This window comes from Miscanthus floridulus, chromosome 19, assembly GCF_019320115.1.
Source record: "Miscanthus floridulus cultivar M001 chromosome 19, ASM1932011v1, whole genome shotgun sequence".
In the NCBI taxonomy this organism is placed as follows: Eukaryota; Viridiplantae; Streptophyta; class Magnoliopsida; order Poales; family Poaceae; genus Miscanthus; species Miscanthus floridulus.
In genome coordinates, this window is record NC_089598.1 from 43,466,203 (window position 1) to 43,482,965 (window position 16,763).

Below are 16,763 nucleotides of genomic sequence, written 5' to 3' on the forward strand. Positions count from 1 at the left end.
TTCATCTAAAAAACTTATCAACAACATACTCATAAATTTGGTTGGCCTCTACAACTTTGGTATTAACCAATGAGCATTCTAGATAGTTTGAAAATTCTAAATTTTGAATTTGAAATTATAAGTTCTTAAAACACATATTTGGAACTCTGAACAACTTTTCAAGGACAAAGTTGTAGACTATATTGATAACTAGAACTTTGGTATAAACCATGTCTAACATCCGAAATTGTTTCTATAACACCCCAGCCCATTAGTAGCCTATAGTAGTTGTGAAGTTGGCCAATGTAGCCCAAGTGGCACATGTGGAGTTGTTGTTATGGGTTTAGTACCACCATGAAAGTTTTGGAGGGTAAGGGCCAACTTATAAGCCTTGTCGTTCCAAATGTAGCACCTTCGGGTTAACCCTTTTACATAAATAAGCTCAATGTAATATTGATTCTGACATAGCCGATACACCAAACTAAATAAAATGCCACAATGAAACAAGACACACACATATGAAAGTACCACACAATATTTCTGACAACTAAGTTGCTCACACTCTAGCATAAGAGAATATTATAATGCTTAACCCACATATATAGGATGAACTAATAGGCCACCATGCAACTTGGCATACTAGATGGTGTATAAAACCTAGTTCTTGTCCACATTCATCATCCACTGAGTATCAAGAAGACCTCCTAGCTTATCACTAGTCCAGTCCAAGTGGCCCCTATCCGCCTCCATGGTCGGAGCCACTAAAGAACTACTAGCTCCCATCTTCTCTTGTTGCTGGCCAATAGCCAAGGTGGCCATCTAGCTACTGCTGCTACTTCCATGGCTAGTGTGGTATAGGAATGGTGACCAAGCCTGGGCATCATTCATGGAAGTAGGATGTCCACCAAAGTTGTAGTGATTTGTGTTGTAGACACCTCCACCAAAGGTGGGCCCCATCTAGATAGAAGCATTTTCTATGACAAGGGCTCAAAATCATAAAGTCCAATGTCATTGATGCTATAATGCTGCTTCTTGGAGCCATTTTCTTTCCTGAGGAAGTACTTTTGAGCATGACTGGAAACCGACACTAGGGTCTTGGTGGTAAAAAAATGCCTAGAGATGTTCTTCCAATTTCTGTGACCGTACACATGTAGACCATGGAGGAAATGCCTACAACGAGAAACAAATTGAAGTGAACTAATTAGAAAGAAATTTAGACTCCATTTCCATATATATTCATGATTGGTAAAAGAAAAATATTATATAAACACCTCATCATAGTAATACCTCATAACTTATGCTTAATAAGGGTACTAAAACTTCATGTGACTAGCATTCAAAATTTGTATGAGATGCTTTAAGGATCTAGCAAATAACTAACCTATGCTCATCTATGGTCCAAAACCTCCTAGTGTGTTGGATCTCCTTTCGAGGAGTGGGCTTCCTCCATGGAGTCTCCTTCACATTCCTCATGCCGAACATCTCCACTTTTTGATAACCATCAAATGCTTCCATGTTGCCCATGGATGGATCCCTCCCCAAACACCCCAAAGGGTTGATTCATGAGGTTGCTACTTGCTTCCACATGTTGGTTGCCACTCTACAATGTTTGTGTCATCTCCACCATGACATCAATGTACAAGCTGGTTACCTGATGCTTCTCCATGCTAGGAAACATTTCCTAGAGCTCATCCACAAGTTGATTGTGCTTCTTGTTCATATCACTAGCACCATTGTTGTTGGTGTTGTCCCATGCAATGAGAGGTTTCTCCATCTTGATCTCAGAGGCGCTCCACTGTCCCTTGAACTTGGGATCCATGTGGTTGAGTACTACGCAACAATTGGTAGTTTGAGCTAAGAATGAGGGTTGTTGGGTTGGGAGATTGGCAAATGTCAAGGCTAGTATTTATAGGCCTCATGTTAATCTTTTTGTCTGAATTTTGATTAATTGGACAATTGACTTTAATATGAAGGCAAAATTGAGATTTTGATAACAAAGTCAAAGAATATTATACACCCTATATATATTATATCTCTCCTTGTGTGACTATTTTTCTTAAATGCATTAATATTTAGTGCTAGAAGTTTGCTATAAGGTCCATATACACATTGTCAACTTGCCAACTTCCAACAATTTTTCTATGCAGAGCACAAACTTGAGAGTAGAAAAGGTAGACAAACACTAGTGCAGTCTAGTTTGATTGTGGAGGTGAGGTTTCAAGGCAAACCCATGCACACCCAAGTAAGTTGCCATTGACAAGGTGACATGTGTGGTCATGCATCTAGTTTAGCTACTATTAGTTTACTACATCATCAATGGGAAAGTCTAAAGATTGCAATGCTTCATCTCACACGTGTGATATATATTTATCTATTCAAATATCTTGATGAGCTACTGCAACATAAATGATCATGAACATTTTGAATCTTGTAATATATGCATATCTTTTCTTGTGATATTGTACACAATAGTTTTATTTGGTATAGATGTACCAAATGAATGTCAGTGTAAATAATTTTGTTAATTAGGAGTATACAACTAGGTTAGTGTGTTGGTTTGGTCTTCCCTATTTCTTGAGATGTTATTTTGAATGATCTTAGAAGATATGAATTGCATGTTTTCTTCAGACCTTCATGAATTATTTATGCATGCAGGATAGATTTCACTAACTAATTTGATAACATTTATTTTTGATTGCGTCATAGATGAGTCTTTGTTGATCAGTCGCAAACCACTAGTGGTCTTTCTATCAAAGGCTATAGGTGCTCATAATATAGATGACACAAAAGAGCAAGAATTAGAGTTAACCTCGATAACTTAGTATCTTAAATATTCAAAAACCATTTTTATCCTCATATATTTGCACTTTCATTTCACCTTGGGTTCAATGAGCTCACAAACCAATAGTAGAAGTACAATGAGTGGAATATTTATGTTCATCTTTGAAAGGAATATGTCCATGCAATGGTATTCCTAAATATAGCAAATGTAGATTGAAATGTTAAGGTACTTAATTAGTGTCCATGTTACACATAAACCTACTTATTCATGAAAGTTTCCTTAATTTTACAAAATACCAAACTACTTTAGACTCAAGGTATACTAGCCATGGTTCATCAAAAGGAAGCACACTTATCATAGTAGAAATGCACATATTTGTGATGAATTTTTACTAACAAATCAAAATCATGTCATAAAACAGTGCATAGTTATAATAAAATTTTTGGTTTCACCATGGATCATTGGTGATGGGCCTTAGGCGTTGACTATTTGTGATGAACTATGATGTAGTAAAACATATTGTCATTGAACACCACATGATATTGTCATAGATCACACACACCACTTGCATTACTAACCGTAATAAACACGACTTCGACACTAAACCAATCACTCATATGTGACGCTCTATTTTCAAACTATAATGAACACCTCTTTGTCATTAAACCATTAACAAAGACAAATGTGTTAAAATGTCTGTTTTTAGCTATAAAAGTTTTAAATCAGCAGTACAACTTTGGTATAGGATGTGTCTTGATCTAAGATTGTTTGGAAGTATAAAAAACTTGAATCTCAAAATATATGAATTTAAATAAATATTCGAGACTCCGAGCAACTTCAAATAAAAACTTATCAACAACAAAATAAAAGATTTGGTCGACCTCTAAATTTGGTATGAACCACGTGAACATTCAAGGTTGTTCGTAAACTTAAAATTTTGAAATATGTGAACTTAAAACAATATTTTGGGACACTAAATGGTTTCAAATCAAAATCTTTTCAACTAAATAGTCATAGATTGCGTGGATAGCTACAATTTTAATCAAAATCTTTTCAACTAAATAGTCATAGATTGCGTGGATAGCTACAATTTTAATATAAAGTTTGTCTCCATTCAACTTCAAATAGGAAATTTATGAATTATTTTTATGCAACTTCAAAAAATTAGGAAAATGGTTTAAACTAGTGCCACATGTAATTGTAGGCCTACCTTGCTGGGCCCATCATGCTACATATTTCTTGGTCCACCATGTCATTTACAACAAACATAAAAAACACCAAAAATGAGAATAGATGTTAATGCTCAACCTTCAACTTACACAACACCTCCATATTATTGTACTACACAGTCATTTATGATTATATATAGGATGCTATCATTAAGTATAAACATTTTATAATTTTGTATTGAATATTTTAGCTACTAAATGAACTTAAATGAAAAAGTTTTGATTAAAAGTTTTGAATCTACTCAAATAGTACATCTTCGATCTAGGATGTGTCTTCGTCCAATATTGTTTGGAAAATTCAAACATTTAAATATCAATATGTGAATGTAAAACAAATATTTGACAATCTAAATAACTTCATATAAAAAACTTATCAACAACAAACTCATAAATTTGGTTGGCCTCTATAAATTCATATTAACCATATGAGCATTCAAGATAGTTTGAGAATTCTAAATTTTGAATTTGAAATTATAAGTTCATAAAACACATATTTGGAACTCTAAACAACTTTTCAAGGACAATGTTTGTAGACTATATTGATAACTAGAACTTTGGTATAGACCATGTCTAACATCTGAGATTGATTCAAATTTTTAATTTCAAAATCGGTAAATTAAAATAATATTTTAGGACTATAAATAGTTTCAAATCAAAACCTTATCCACCACAAAGTTGTAAATTGCGTTCATTGCTACAATTTTAAGATAAAGTTTGCCTCCATCTGATTTTATGTGAAAAAGGAATGAATTATTTTTGATGCAACTATCAAAAAATAGGAAAAGGAACAAAAAATAGATGCACTATAAATTTTAATATTTTTATATATATTTGATCAAAGTTAAAAATATTTGACTTCTCAAGAACCGAGAATAATATTAGTTTGGGACAGAGGGAGTATTTGCTAGTTGTTTCAATTAAAATTTCTTATGTATTTCTATATTTAAGTTTTTGAGTAAGTTGTTTAGCCCTAAAATAATTTCTAAAAATAAAAAAACATCCAAATTCATGATTGAAAAAGTAGTATTTTGTCATGTATTTATTTCTATATATATGCTTAGGTGAAATCAAAAGTTTGTTAACAAAGCACATGCTAAAAAATTATGTTTAAGTTCAAAAATAAATCTAAAATAATTCAAAACAAGTTTAATGATTCTAAATCTACTTTCAAATTGAAACTTAATTTTGAGCATGTCTCTTGTTTAGAAACTTTAGATTTCACCTAAGCATATACACAAAAAAGTAAACAAACAAAGTAATTTTTCCTAACTAAGCAACTTTGATTCAATGTCTAATTACGTAGATACAACTTATCAAAATATGTGATCTAAAGTACTCTCTTTGTTCATAAATAAATAGATTCATAGTAAGTTTAGGATAGATTAGTATGACAATGAAAAGATCATACTACCCTTAATTAACTAGAGTAGTTGCGCACAGATCGGTGATTGTTCTAATATCGCACTAATTGTAGCATTTACTACACACATTCAAATGCAGAAACTCAACACTAGATTAGAAGATGGGGGGAGTGCAATAAATGCGAGGAGACTTTGAGAAAAATAAATGAGCTAGTGGACCATTTAAAATTGTAGAGATTGATTTATTTATAGACAAATCATAGAGATTGATTTATTTATAGATAAATTCTTGAATAGTAATCTATTTATTCAGGAACAGAGGGAATATATACTATTTTTATCTAGCTACTAGTAAAAAACCATCATAGCAAAATACTCCCTCCGTCCTAAAAATGTGACATTCTAGGATTGAGTTCATGTCCAAGAAATAGTGCCGTTTTAGCCTCCTAGTGCTGGGTTTCACCTCCTCCATCTATCCACTCATCCTCCTCCATCTCCTCTGGTTGTCCTTCATGGTGCCCATGGTGCCCATCTTCATCCCCACCACTAGCGGCCGGCCCCAACCCCAATGTGGTACCCGTCTCCACCTCCACCACAAGTGGAGCCCCCTACTCTTCACTAATGGTGGGATCTGATGCCCTCACTCCTTTTCTGCACCTAGATTCGGCATGTGTAGATTTTTGTGGTAAGCTATTCTTGCCATTTATGAGCTCTGGTAAAAATTTCAGGATCAGTGCATGTGTAGATTTATAGTTATAGATTTTTCTTTTATAAATAGTTAATCCTTGTATGAATTTTTATAAATTATTTATGAATCCAAAATTCATGAAATTTATTAGAGGTTATCCTAGTACCATAAGGATGCTAAGAAAAATGGGAAATCTGTTGCTTGACACTTTTCACTAGGGTTTTCTATTTATGCTATTTTAAGCATTTATGTTTTGTCTTTTTTGTATGGAGTGTTTTACTAAATAAAATAGCATGAAACTTTTACAGTAGTCTTTTGGTAGCATTAGTAAGGCACTGTAAATTTTTAAGAATTTTTTATGCACATTTGATATATATTTATTATTTAACCTATGTATCCAAATAAAATAATAAAGGCGTATAAAGAAATAGTTTGGGCTTCACCATTATATTTTCTTGGATGTATTTTGTATGCTTAAACTATTGGTAGACTTTGTGTTGTCAAACTTTGAATGATTACATGAAGTAGAAGTATTCTTACTTTATAATGCAAATTGGAAGGATTCTGGACAGATTCTGGAGTTTGATAAGTTGCATGATAAAAATGATGCTTACTGTAAAAATGGTTAATAACAAAGTTGTAGGTAATTTTATAAGCTTCCAGAAAATCTAGGATCACTGCATTTGGATAATTAGAACTCCAGTTATGAGTAAAACAAGTAGCTGCTGTTTGTGAAGTAGTAGATGCATTGTCGAAGTAATTAATTACATAATCAAGAAGAGATATGCACCTACTCAATAGAACATGATGCACTTGTTAACATATATGCATTCGCAACATCTTATGCCATATTCATGCATCTTGGATCGGAGGAAGAAATAACATTGCTGGAATTCGATGAGGTAGAGGAAGGAGACCAGCAGGAAAATCCTCAAGTCACAGCTCCTGAAGGTGTGGAGCAGAATCCTAAAGAGCTTCTGGAGTGTCCTGACCACCGCTCCACTTCCTTTCTGCGAGACAAGCCCCAGAGCATTCTAAGTCTCCTAGTATTTTACAAATGATTACTTAAGTATTTATGATTGATGCATTAGGTTATAAGAGTTGAATGGAACCACTTAATGCATATACATTCCTTGTCCAGATATTACACCTTTAACCGGTATAGGTCTAGGATCGAATATATGCTTAGCCATGCTTAGACCGGTAGAAGTCGGGTGATGTCTTGTCACCTGCGAGATATAGGTGGATACCGGAGCACGGTTGGCTATATTTGCTATCGTGGAACAGAACCATGGGGTAAAAGAAAATCAAGACCGGGCGAGAGGTCAATAGAGAAGCAACAAGACATGGAGGTCTTGGGTGTGGATCTATCCCCGTCTATGTCGATTAAGGACCATACCGTTGTTGGCGCTTCTGACAAGATTAAATGCATGCCTCTCACTTAGCTGGCCGGATAACTCGTTCCGACCGTGAAGCCAAGTAGCTCAACTCAGGCCAGGACCTGTTCTATTTTGCGCTCCTTCCAGGGGACGATCAGACTGAGCCCAAGGGCAGGCTAGGCCTGAACGTCCTGGCATCTGGTGTCCCAGATTGTGCGGCGTGGTACGGACCCACGAAATGTGGACCTAAGTTGTACCAAAGGTGACCTAAGGCTGCCTTCGTGCGGTATGCCTGGGTTTGTGTTAGGAATAAATTCCCAGCTGGTTGAAATCGATTTGAATCGCCGTCTCTCCCGGATAGTGAGAAACTTGGCTAGTCCCAACATCGTAGTAACTGTGTTATGGAACAGGATGGTTCGAATGAATATGGAATTACAATACCTACTATGGTTACTATTGTATGTTCTAAATTGATATACCACATGTTTGGCATAGGATAGTTGCTAACTTAGAAATGGATAGTTATAATTAACTTAATAAAGGAATCATAATTGTAAAATAAGTCAATTGCTTTTATGCAAAATATTGTCAAGCTATCTCCACTTATACAGCCTTGCATAATCCTTGGAGTCATTTTATTTTTGGTTTATGATGGATAAGTCTAGTTGAGTACCTTCTCGTACTCAGGGTTTTATTTCCCATTGTTGTAGATGGCACTGTGTATCATGGATATTGCAAGAGTTGCTTCTATCCCGCCGTGGATGAGGAGTAAGCCTTGGGCAGGCTTCTTTATTAATCCCTATCTTTGCTTTTGTGGACCGTGATCCTCCTTGGCACTATATCAAACTATGTTGGAAACTTTATTTTCGAACTTAATTGCTTCCGCTTTATCTATCAAACTCAGTTTGTAATAACTTCTCGTACTCTGATGATGAACATATATCTATGAACTTTATGTAATATGTGGCACGTATGTTGAATCATGTACGATCTTGGTTGTTGTAAATCGTTTATCGAGACCCGTCGTGGTACTCGATGGACTACCGGGTTTATATGGGTTCAAGTATGATAGTGCGATCGCTTGTGGGCTACCATTGTACTTGTACTCTTATAAATTGGTCGGTTCTGTGACAGCTGGTATTGGAGTAAGATTCAATGTTAATTGTCACATGTGTATTTAAAATAAAAGTTTTTGTTTCCAAAAACCCTTCTCTAGCAACTAATAGTTATATAATAGGTATTTGAAATCTAAAGTGTGCCAATGATCACTTTCCTTATGCCCAAATTAAGGACTATTAGGTGGCTATTTAAGTACTAACATGGGGGTTTTTACTTCATCGTCCATACGACGTGCTATTGTATGGATGCCATTCACTTGAATGGTAATGTATGGATCAACTGCCTCTACGCCAAGGTAAGATGATGAGAGTAGGACCACAAGATGTGAGCATGTAGTCGGGGAGAGTTAGCTTTGGTACGGCTATGTATGCATGCTTGCATGTGTATATGGTACGTATTTAATTGTGGGTTTAAATTGTATCGGGTAGCTTGATACGGAAGTATATGTATGGGTATACATATATGAAAGTATTTAAATTACATTCTGCATGTTTCATTATGGGTTTGGGCTGAAATGAAATTTTATGCAGGTACACTAACAATGAAACATGTAGCTCGACTAGTTACGCGATATATGAGAGAACGTATGTATGCCACCGTGTCTACCGTTAGAAACAAATGTTTCCTAAGTTTGTGAGGATGTACGGAACAAGCATGCATCATGATAATCACCATTCGCTGAATTAAATTGTTTCCCCCCTTATAAAATTCTTACTCGGTTATGTAACTCTTATCCAATATGGCCTTGTCTCACCAAGTGTACATGTTGATGGTACAAATGGCAACACCCGTTGGATGTGAGAATTTCCTGAATGTTTTCGGAACACCTACCCTCTTGTGGAGAGTTCTGCACTTTGTGGGGTACCATGAACTGCCCCAGTATCATTGGATCGAAGAGTACATGGAAGGACAACCATGGTATGAGGTGTGGCTCACTATACTAGCCCACACACAACCGCCCTTCTGGCAGGAGTGGAAGGCAGAATCGGAAGGGAAGACTCCTTGGGAGGCTGCCCAAGTAGTGGCCATCGAGGTGTTAAGTCAAATCTATCAGCAACATGGAGATGCACTTACCGGCAGTGCAGCGAGTGTGTTTCCTTAGGTGGATCCGTCCACCACCAATTGGGAACAACGTAGCCAAAATGTGTTGATCAGAGATCGGGATGAGCGTGTGAATAGCTCTAGTCCTTCCATGAGTGCAATGTTTGCCGTGATGAAGATGTTTTGTGCATGCCAGGACACTAGGGATTTCTGGCAGGAATCATATGCCACCTGCAAGGACAAACTCATGAGAGCTGAAGCCATGCAAAACGAGCTCAAGAAGTGTGTGCGCAAGCAAAAGAAAGCCGCAAGTAAAGCCCGAAGGGAATCTGACCAAGCTTATGAAGCTTTGGGCGCTCTTTATGCCCAAATGGAACAAGTGGATCAGCAGAGAGTAGCAGCTCAAGAAGCTAGAGCTAATGATCAAGCTATACTTACAGGACTATGGGAGCAGTTGGAGACCGCCCGTGTGGAGGTGTCCACAGCTAGACGTCAGCGTGATGTAGTAGAAAACCATGTCGCTAACATAAGGATAGAGCGAGATAGGCACCGTGACATGAGCCATGCTCAGGATCATGTTGAAAGGAGCCTACGTCAATAGCTTGCACAAGTTCAACTACAAGTAATGAATCTTCAGCATGAAGTGCACTATTTGAACAACCAGCTGAACCCTATCCTTGATGGGGAAGAGGATGGTCTAGATATGGAAGAGGATGATGATGAGGAGCCTGAGGAAGGAGATGATCCTATCTCTGACCTCGATAGTGATCATGACAAGGATTAGATCGCGTAGTACTTAGTATAAGTACTTAATGTATCATCATTGGTTATGTAATGGACCTATAGTTTGGATTTAGTGTTGGTGATTTGAACTATCATGTAATATGGTTATTTGCATGACTATCGCACGTTCGGTTAAGACTCTAATTCCAGTTGATCTATCTGAGCTCCTAATTTGGATATTAACGTGCTATGAGTCCGATGAGCGATCAAATTGGTGATGTCATGTTGCGAGAATGAATTGTTATGCCTCTGTTTTTATTGTGAATTTGAGAATTTTCTCTAGTAATTTTAGTTTGGCATGATTATGATTCATTTGCAATCTTGTGGCATCAACCAATAATCGCTTATTGTTGCAACTTCGCAGATGACGCGCACCCGTGCTAGAGCTGGTGGCAACCAGGATGGCAATAATGATGACTTGCCACCCCCACCGCCACCATCCGCTTAGGAGTTCTTTACCCAGTTCTTGGGGAGCCAAAGGACAATGGAAGAAGCTTTGCGCCTCATCGCGTAAAACACCGCTCGTGGCCACCCACATCAACTAGGGACCGAGCCAAATTAGCATAGTACATTCAAGGAATTTTTGGATATGAAGCCTCCAATCTTCAAGGTGGCTAAGGAACCACTGCAGGCTGATGAGTGGCTCAACACCACTGAGTAAAAATTTCGTCTGCTGAGGGTCACAGAGTATCTGAAAGCTGAGTATGCTTCTCATCAGCTGCAAGGACCAGTAGGAATCTAGTGGACACATTTCTTGTCGTCTCTGCCTGCTAATGCGCAAGTGACCTAGGAACAGTTCAAGCTGGCTTTTAGGGGACATCATATTCCCCCGGGCCTAATGCACATGAAAGTGGCTGAATTTATAAGGCTCACTCAAGGAACGAAGACCCTCACAGAATATATGCACGCATTCAACAACCTGTCCAGATATGCTCCAGGTTTTGTGGATACTGAAGAGAAAAAGATAGAGAGTTTCAAGCGGGGTCTGGGTACTAAACTGATGAAGATCATGGCCAATTCTAGGTGTGCAACGTACAATGAGTTTATTAGTGATGCTTCGACCCAAGAAAACCACAATAACATGCATGCCGTTGCTAAGGGTTGCAAGAGGGCATATGAGGCAGGTGCCTCCGGATCTTCACAGTCAAAAGCGCCTATCACAGCTAGGCCACAATTCCGTCCACCTGCACCCAAGTTTAGGCCTCCACCACATAAAGCTCAGAATAACAGGCCACAGAAACCATTCTGTAAGGCATTCACTATTGCCTTACCAAAAGGGACTGGCAGTTAGGGAAGCTCCACCAGACCTAGGAATAATCAGCCATGTTTCAACTGCAATCAAATGGGTCATTGGGCCAAGGAATGCCCCCACCCCAAGAAGAATGGCAACCCAAATCAAAACAATTAGAGGTAGGCGAACGCAAGGGCATGTCCGGGATACGTGCATTATACCGCTATTGAGGAAGTGCCCACTAGAGAAGTTGTCACGGCTGGTATGTTTCTCGTCAACAAGCATCCCACTGTTATTTTATGTGATTCGGGAGCTTCTCATTCATTTATGAGTCAAGCATTTGCATCTAGACATGATCAAGCAATAATTGAAGTAAGCAAAGGGGGTTATAATATAAGTTCAGCAGGGGGTACCATTTCTACCAAAAAGATAGTCAAAAATGTACTCATCTCTATACAAGGGAGGGAGTACACAACGGATTTGATAATATTGCCTGGGTTATCGATAAGTGTAATCTTAGGCATGAATTGGATGAAGGATCATGTTGTTCTTATTGACACTAGCACCCATACTATTATGTTGAGAGAACCCATGGGAGGGAATGCTTTTGTAGTACCACTCTCCCGCAATTTTGAACTCCAACATTTAGCTTGTGCTATCCAAACCACCACACTTTGTGATATCCCAGTAGTTTGTGAGTTTTCAGATGTATTTCTAGAGGAATTACCAGGTCTACCACTAGATAGGGAGGTGGAATTTAAGATTGAGTTGGTGCCAGGTACGGCACCCATATCAAGAAGGCCCTATAGAATGCCACCCAATGAGTTAGCAGAACTTAAGGTTCAATTACAAGATCTATTAGACAAAGATCTTATCCAACCTAACTCATCTCCGTGGGGATGCCTAGCCTTGTTTGTGAAAAAGAGGGACAAGTCACTGAGAATGTGTGTAGATTACAGACCACTCAATGATGTGACCATCAAGAACAAATATCTGTTGCCTCGCATCGACATCTTGTTCGATCAGCTAGCGAAGGCAAAGGTATTCTCCAAAATTGACTTGAGATCAGGCTACCATCAGATCAAGATCAGACCAGAGGATATACCAAAAACTGCTTTCTCTACTAGGTATGGCTTATATGAGTATTTGGTTATGTCTTTCAGACTAACAAATGCTCCAGCCTACTTCATGTACCTTATGAACTCGGTATTCATGCCCGAGCTCAACAAGTTCGTGGTCGTGTTTATCGATGATATATTGATTTATTCAGAAAATGAGTCAGATCATGAAGAACATCTGAGGATTGTTTTATCCAGATTGAGGGAGCATAAGCTATATGCGAAATTTAGCAAGTGTGAATTTTGGTTTAGCAAAGTACCTTTCTTAGGTCACATCTTATCAAGAGATGGAATCTCCGTAGACCCATCAAAAGTACAAGAGGTCATGGATTGGAAAGCCCCAACTTCGGTTCATGAAGTTCAGAGTTTTCTAGCATTAGCAAGATATTATCGTTGGTTCATTCCAGATTTCTCAAAGATAGCTAAGCCTATGACCAGACTACTTTAGAAAGATGAGAAGTACAAATGGACACCAGAATGTGAAGCAGCTTTTCACACCCTCAGAACTTTGTTGACTACAGCACCTGTGCTAGCACAACCAGACATTGAAAAGTCGTTTGATGTATTTTGTGATGCATCGGGAATAGGTTTGGGATGTGTGCTTATGCAAGAAGAAAGAGTTATTGCATATGCTTCTCGGCAATTGAGAAAGCATGAAGTCAACTACCCTACACATGATTTAGAACTTGCAGCAGTTGTTCATGCATTAAAGATATGAAGACATTATTTGCTGGGCAATGTATGCCATATATATACTGACCACAAAAGTCTCAAGTATATCTTTACCCAACTAGAGCTGAACATGAGACAACGAAGATGGTTAGAATTGATTAAGGACTACAATTTAGAAGTGCATTACCATCCGGGTAAAGCTAATGTAGTAGCAGATGCACTCAGCCGAAAGTCTCATTGCAACACTACAGAAGCATTATTGAAAGATGGATTCAACTTATTACACCCTGCTGTACTACACAATATCATGATCAGTTGTTTACTTGAGAGCAAAATCATAGAGCTACAACAGACGGATGTAGGAATAAGTCACATCAAGAGAAAAATGCAAGAGCAAGAGACCAAGCATTTTAGATTGGACGAAAGAGGTGTTTTATGGTTTGAGGACTGACTTGTGGTACCAAAAGACCGTGAGCTGAGGAATCAAATTTTATATGAAGCGCACTCGTCCAAATTGTTTATCCATCCGGGTAGTAGTAAGATGTATCAAGATTTGAAAACCCGTTTTTGGTGGACTAAGATGAAGAAAGAAATCACAGCCTATGCCACTAGGTGTGATAACTGCAGTAGAGTAAAAGCTGTTCATATGAAATCCACCGGATTACTTCGGCCATTGCCTATTTCAGGCTAGAAATGGGAGGAAATCAGCATGGACTTTATCATCGGCCTTCCAATGACACCACAAGGTCACGATTCAATATGGGTTATTGTTGATCATCTCACCAAGTCAGCACACTTTATACCCGTGAACACATGGTATATAGTTGGGAAATACGCTGAGATATATGTTTCCCAGATCATGAGACTGCATGGAGTACCCAGGACTATAATTTCAGATCGAGGACCATAGTTCATAGCTTGTTTCTGGGAGCACTTACACCAGGCTTTGGGAACCAAGCTAATTAGAAGTTTGGCATACCATCCGCAAACTTCAGGATAGACGGAGCGAGTGAACCAAATCCTAGAAGATTTGCTTAGAGCTTGTTTTATATCTTCAAAAGGTTCATGGGAGAAATGGTTACCTTTAGCTGAGTTCTCCTATAACAATAGTTATCAAGCGAGTATCAAAATGGCTCCATTTGAAGCATTGTATGGCAGAAAATGTAGAACTCCATTGAATTGGATTGAGTCTGGTGAAAGGAGATACTTTGGTATTGACTTTGTCAATGAAGCGAAAGAGCAAGTACGTATCATCCAACAGCATATGAAGGCAGCTCAATCGAGGCAGAAGAGTTATGCCGATAGAAGAAGAAGACCACTGACTTTTGAAGTGGGTGGCTATGTATACTTGAGAGTATCACCCATGAAAGGCGTGAAGAGATTTGGGATGAACAAGAAGCTTTCACCCAAATATGTGGGGCCATACAAGATTTTGGAACAAAAAGGAAATGTTGCGTATAAGTTACAACTTCCACTAGAGATGAGTGCAATATTTGATGTCTTCCATGTTTCTCAGTTGAAGAAATGTCTTCGAGTACCTGAAGAAGCTATTGCACCCACCAACGTGCAGCTTCAATCGGATTTGACCTATGAAGAAAAGCCAATTCAAGTGTTGGAGGAGTTGGAGAGAGTAACATGGAGTAAGATTATTAAATTCTATAAGGTGGTGTGGAACAATCATAGTGAACAAGATGCTATGTGGGAAAGAGAAGATTATTTACGAGAAGTTTATCCTGCCTTTTTCCAAGAATGGTAGGTCTTACAAATCTCGGGACGAGATTTTTATAACGGGGAGGGGCTATAACACCTCGGGTGTTAGCCTTGCATAACTTGACTTGCATAACATGAGCATGAGCATCAAGCATTCATAAACAAGCATTTACAAGTGAAACATTGGATTGAAACATTTGTAACATTTGCTTGTTATCGCATGTTTCCTTGAACATACGCAACTTTTCTCATTATTTCATGTCTCCATGTGTATATGCATATGATCATGAGTGTCTACATGTAGATGGTTGATATGAGTCACAAATATATATTGGCAATACTTAGGTTAGCAAATGGAACATGGTTCAGGAATGTCACTTTCTATGATCAAGCCCTTAAGTCATGTTTCATGTGATTACACTAAATAGCTCTATGAGTGACTAATACATGAAATGATTGTATGACCTTGCAATTTGCTTAAACATGTTGAGTATCATTATGAACACCTTTGATATTCATGCTTAGGGATAAATAGGTCATTAAGCCATAGTTTGAAGTGTACCATTCTTTAAATGTGACATGTTTGACCAAGTTTGAACTAGGTGTTAGAGACCTTGCATGGAGGTGGTCACTAAAGCAAAGTTGTAGTATTTGCTATAAGGAACAACTTTTATTTTTGGGTCATTAATTGATTTGGCACCTAACATGCTTGAATTGGGATCACAAAAATCAGTAAAATCAACATTTCAAGACTTATACAAATTTTTCTAAGTCCTATCGACTGACAGCCTGACAAACCGATCTTTGTGATGATATTACTCAGTTTTGGTTGCGAATTAGAGCATGATCCCTTGACAAGAGTTGTAGCTGGTACATTAGACTTCAACTTTGATGTACGAAATTTTCGCTGAAAGTCCACGGTCACGAAGTTTTCTTCACGGCAAAACTCGTTGTCAGGCTTGGCTTCGGGTTTAACTAATCAACTGAACTCTGGCTTCAGTGGCCGACCGTCGCCGGAGCCTCGCCGCATGTTGGCCAGCAAGCATCGCGCATCGCTGGAGCCTCACCGCATGTGGCCAGGGTAGGCCAGTGCATGCCTTAACCCCCCTAGCACCGCCCGCTCCTGTCCATGCCCTCATTTTCGCATTCCCGGCTCCTCCTTCGTCGTTCGCTCGGCCGCAGTAGCTTCAGCCTCGGCGCCGAGAGCCCGCCATCACCGTTGAAGGCACCAACTCGTGCCTAGCTACTCCATCACCACTGTAGCACTCCACTGCCACCCCAATAGCTCACCGCATCCACCCGTGCCCACTGCCGGTGCTCGGTAAGCTCAAGCCCCGCACGCAACCTCACCGGAGTTTGCCGCTGCGCCACGACGCTGTGGCCGGGACATCTCCGACCACCTCTAGCAGCGATAGTGAGTGCAATAGCTCTGTAGTCGTGTGTCGATGCGTGTACGCGCGTTTGATTGAGCCACCGTGGCTTCCACCGGCGTCTCACCATCGTTCGACTCCACCGCCCCGCCATTAACGCCGCCGTCGGCACTAGGGCCGACAATAGGGCCGACCAAGTAGTGCAATAGGTGCGTTAGGTCGAGTAGGTCCCACCGTGATGATGTCACCGCCGGCGAGTTCGCCGTCGGCGAGCTTTGGCCACACCACCATCGCGTAGCGT

The 16,763-nt window shown here is 39.0% G+C and overlaps 1 pseudogene; it reads right to left on the minus strand.

Moving 5' to 3' along the window:
* Nucleotides 1-636: 636 nt before the first annotated feature.
* On the minus strand, nt 637-1,798 carry LOC136527259 (transcription factor DIVARICATA-like; annotated as a pseudogene).
* Between the last annotated feature and the right edge of the window lie 14,965 nt (nt 1,799-16,763).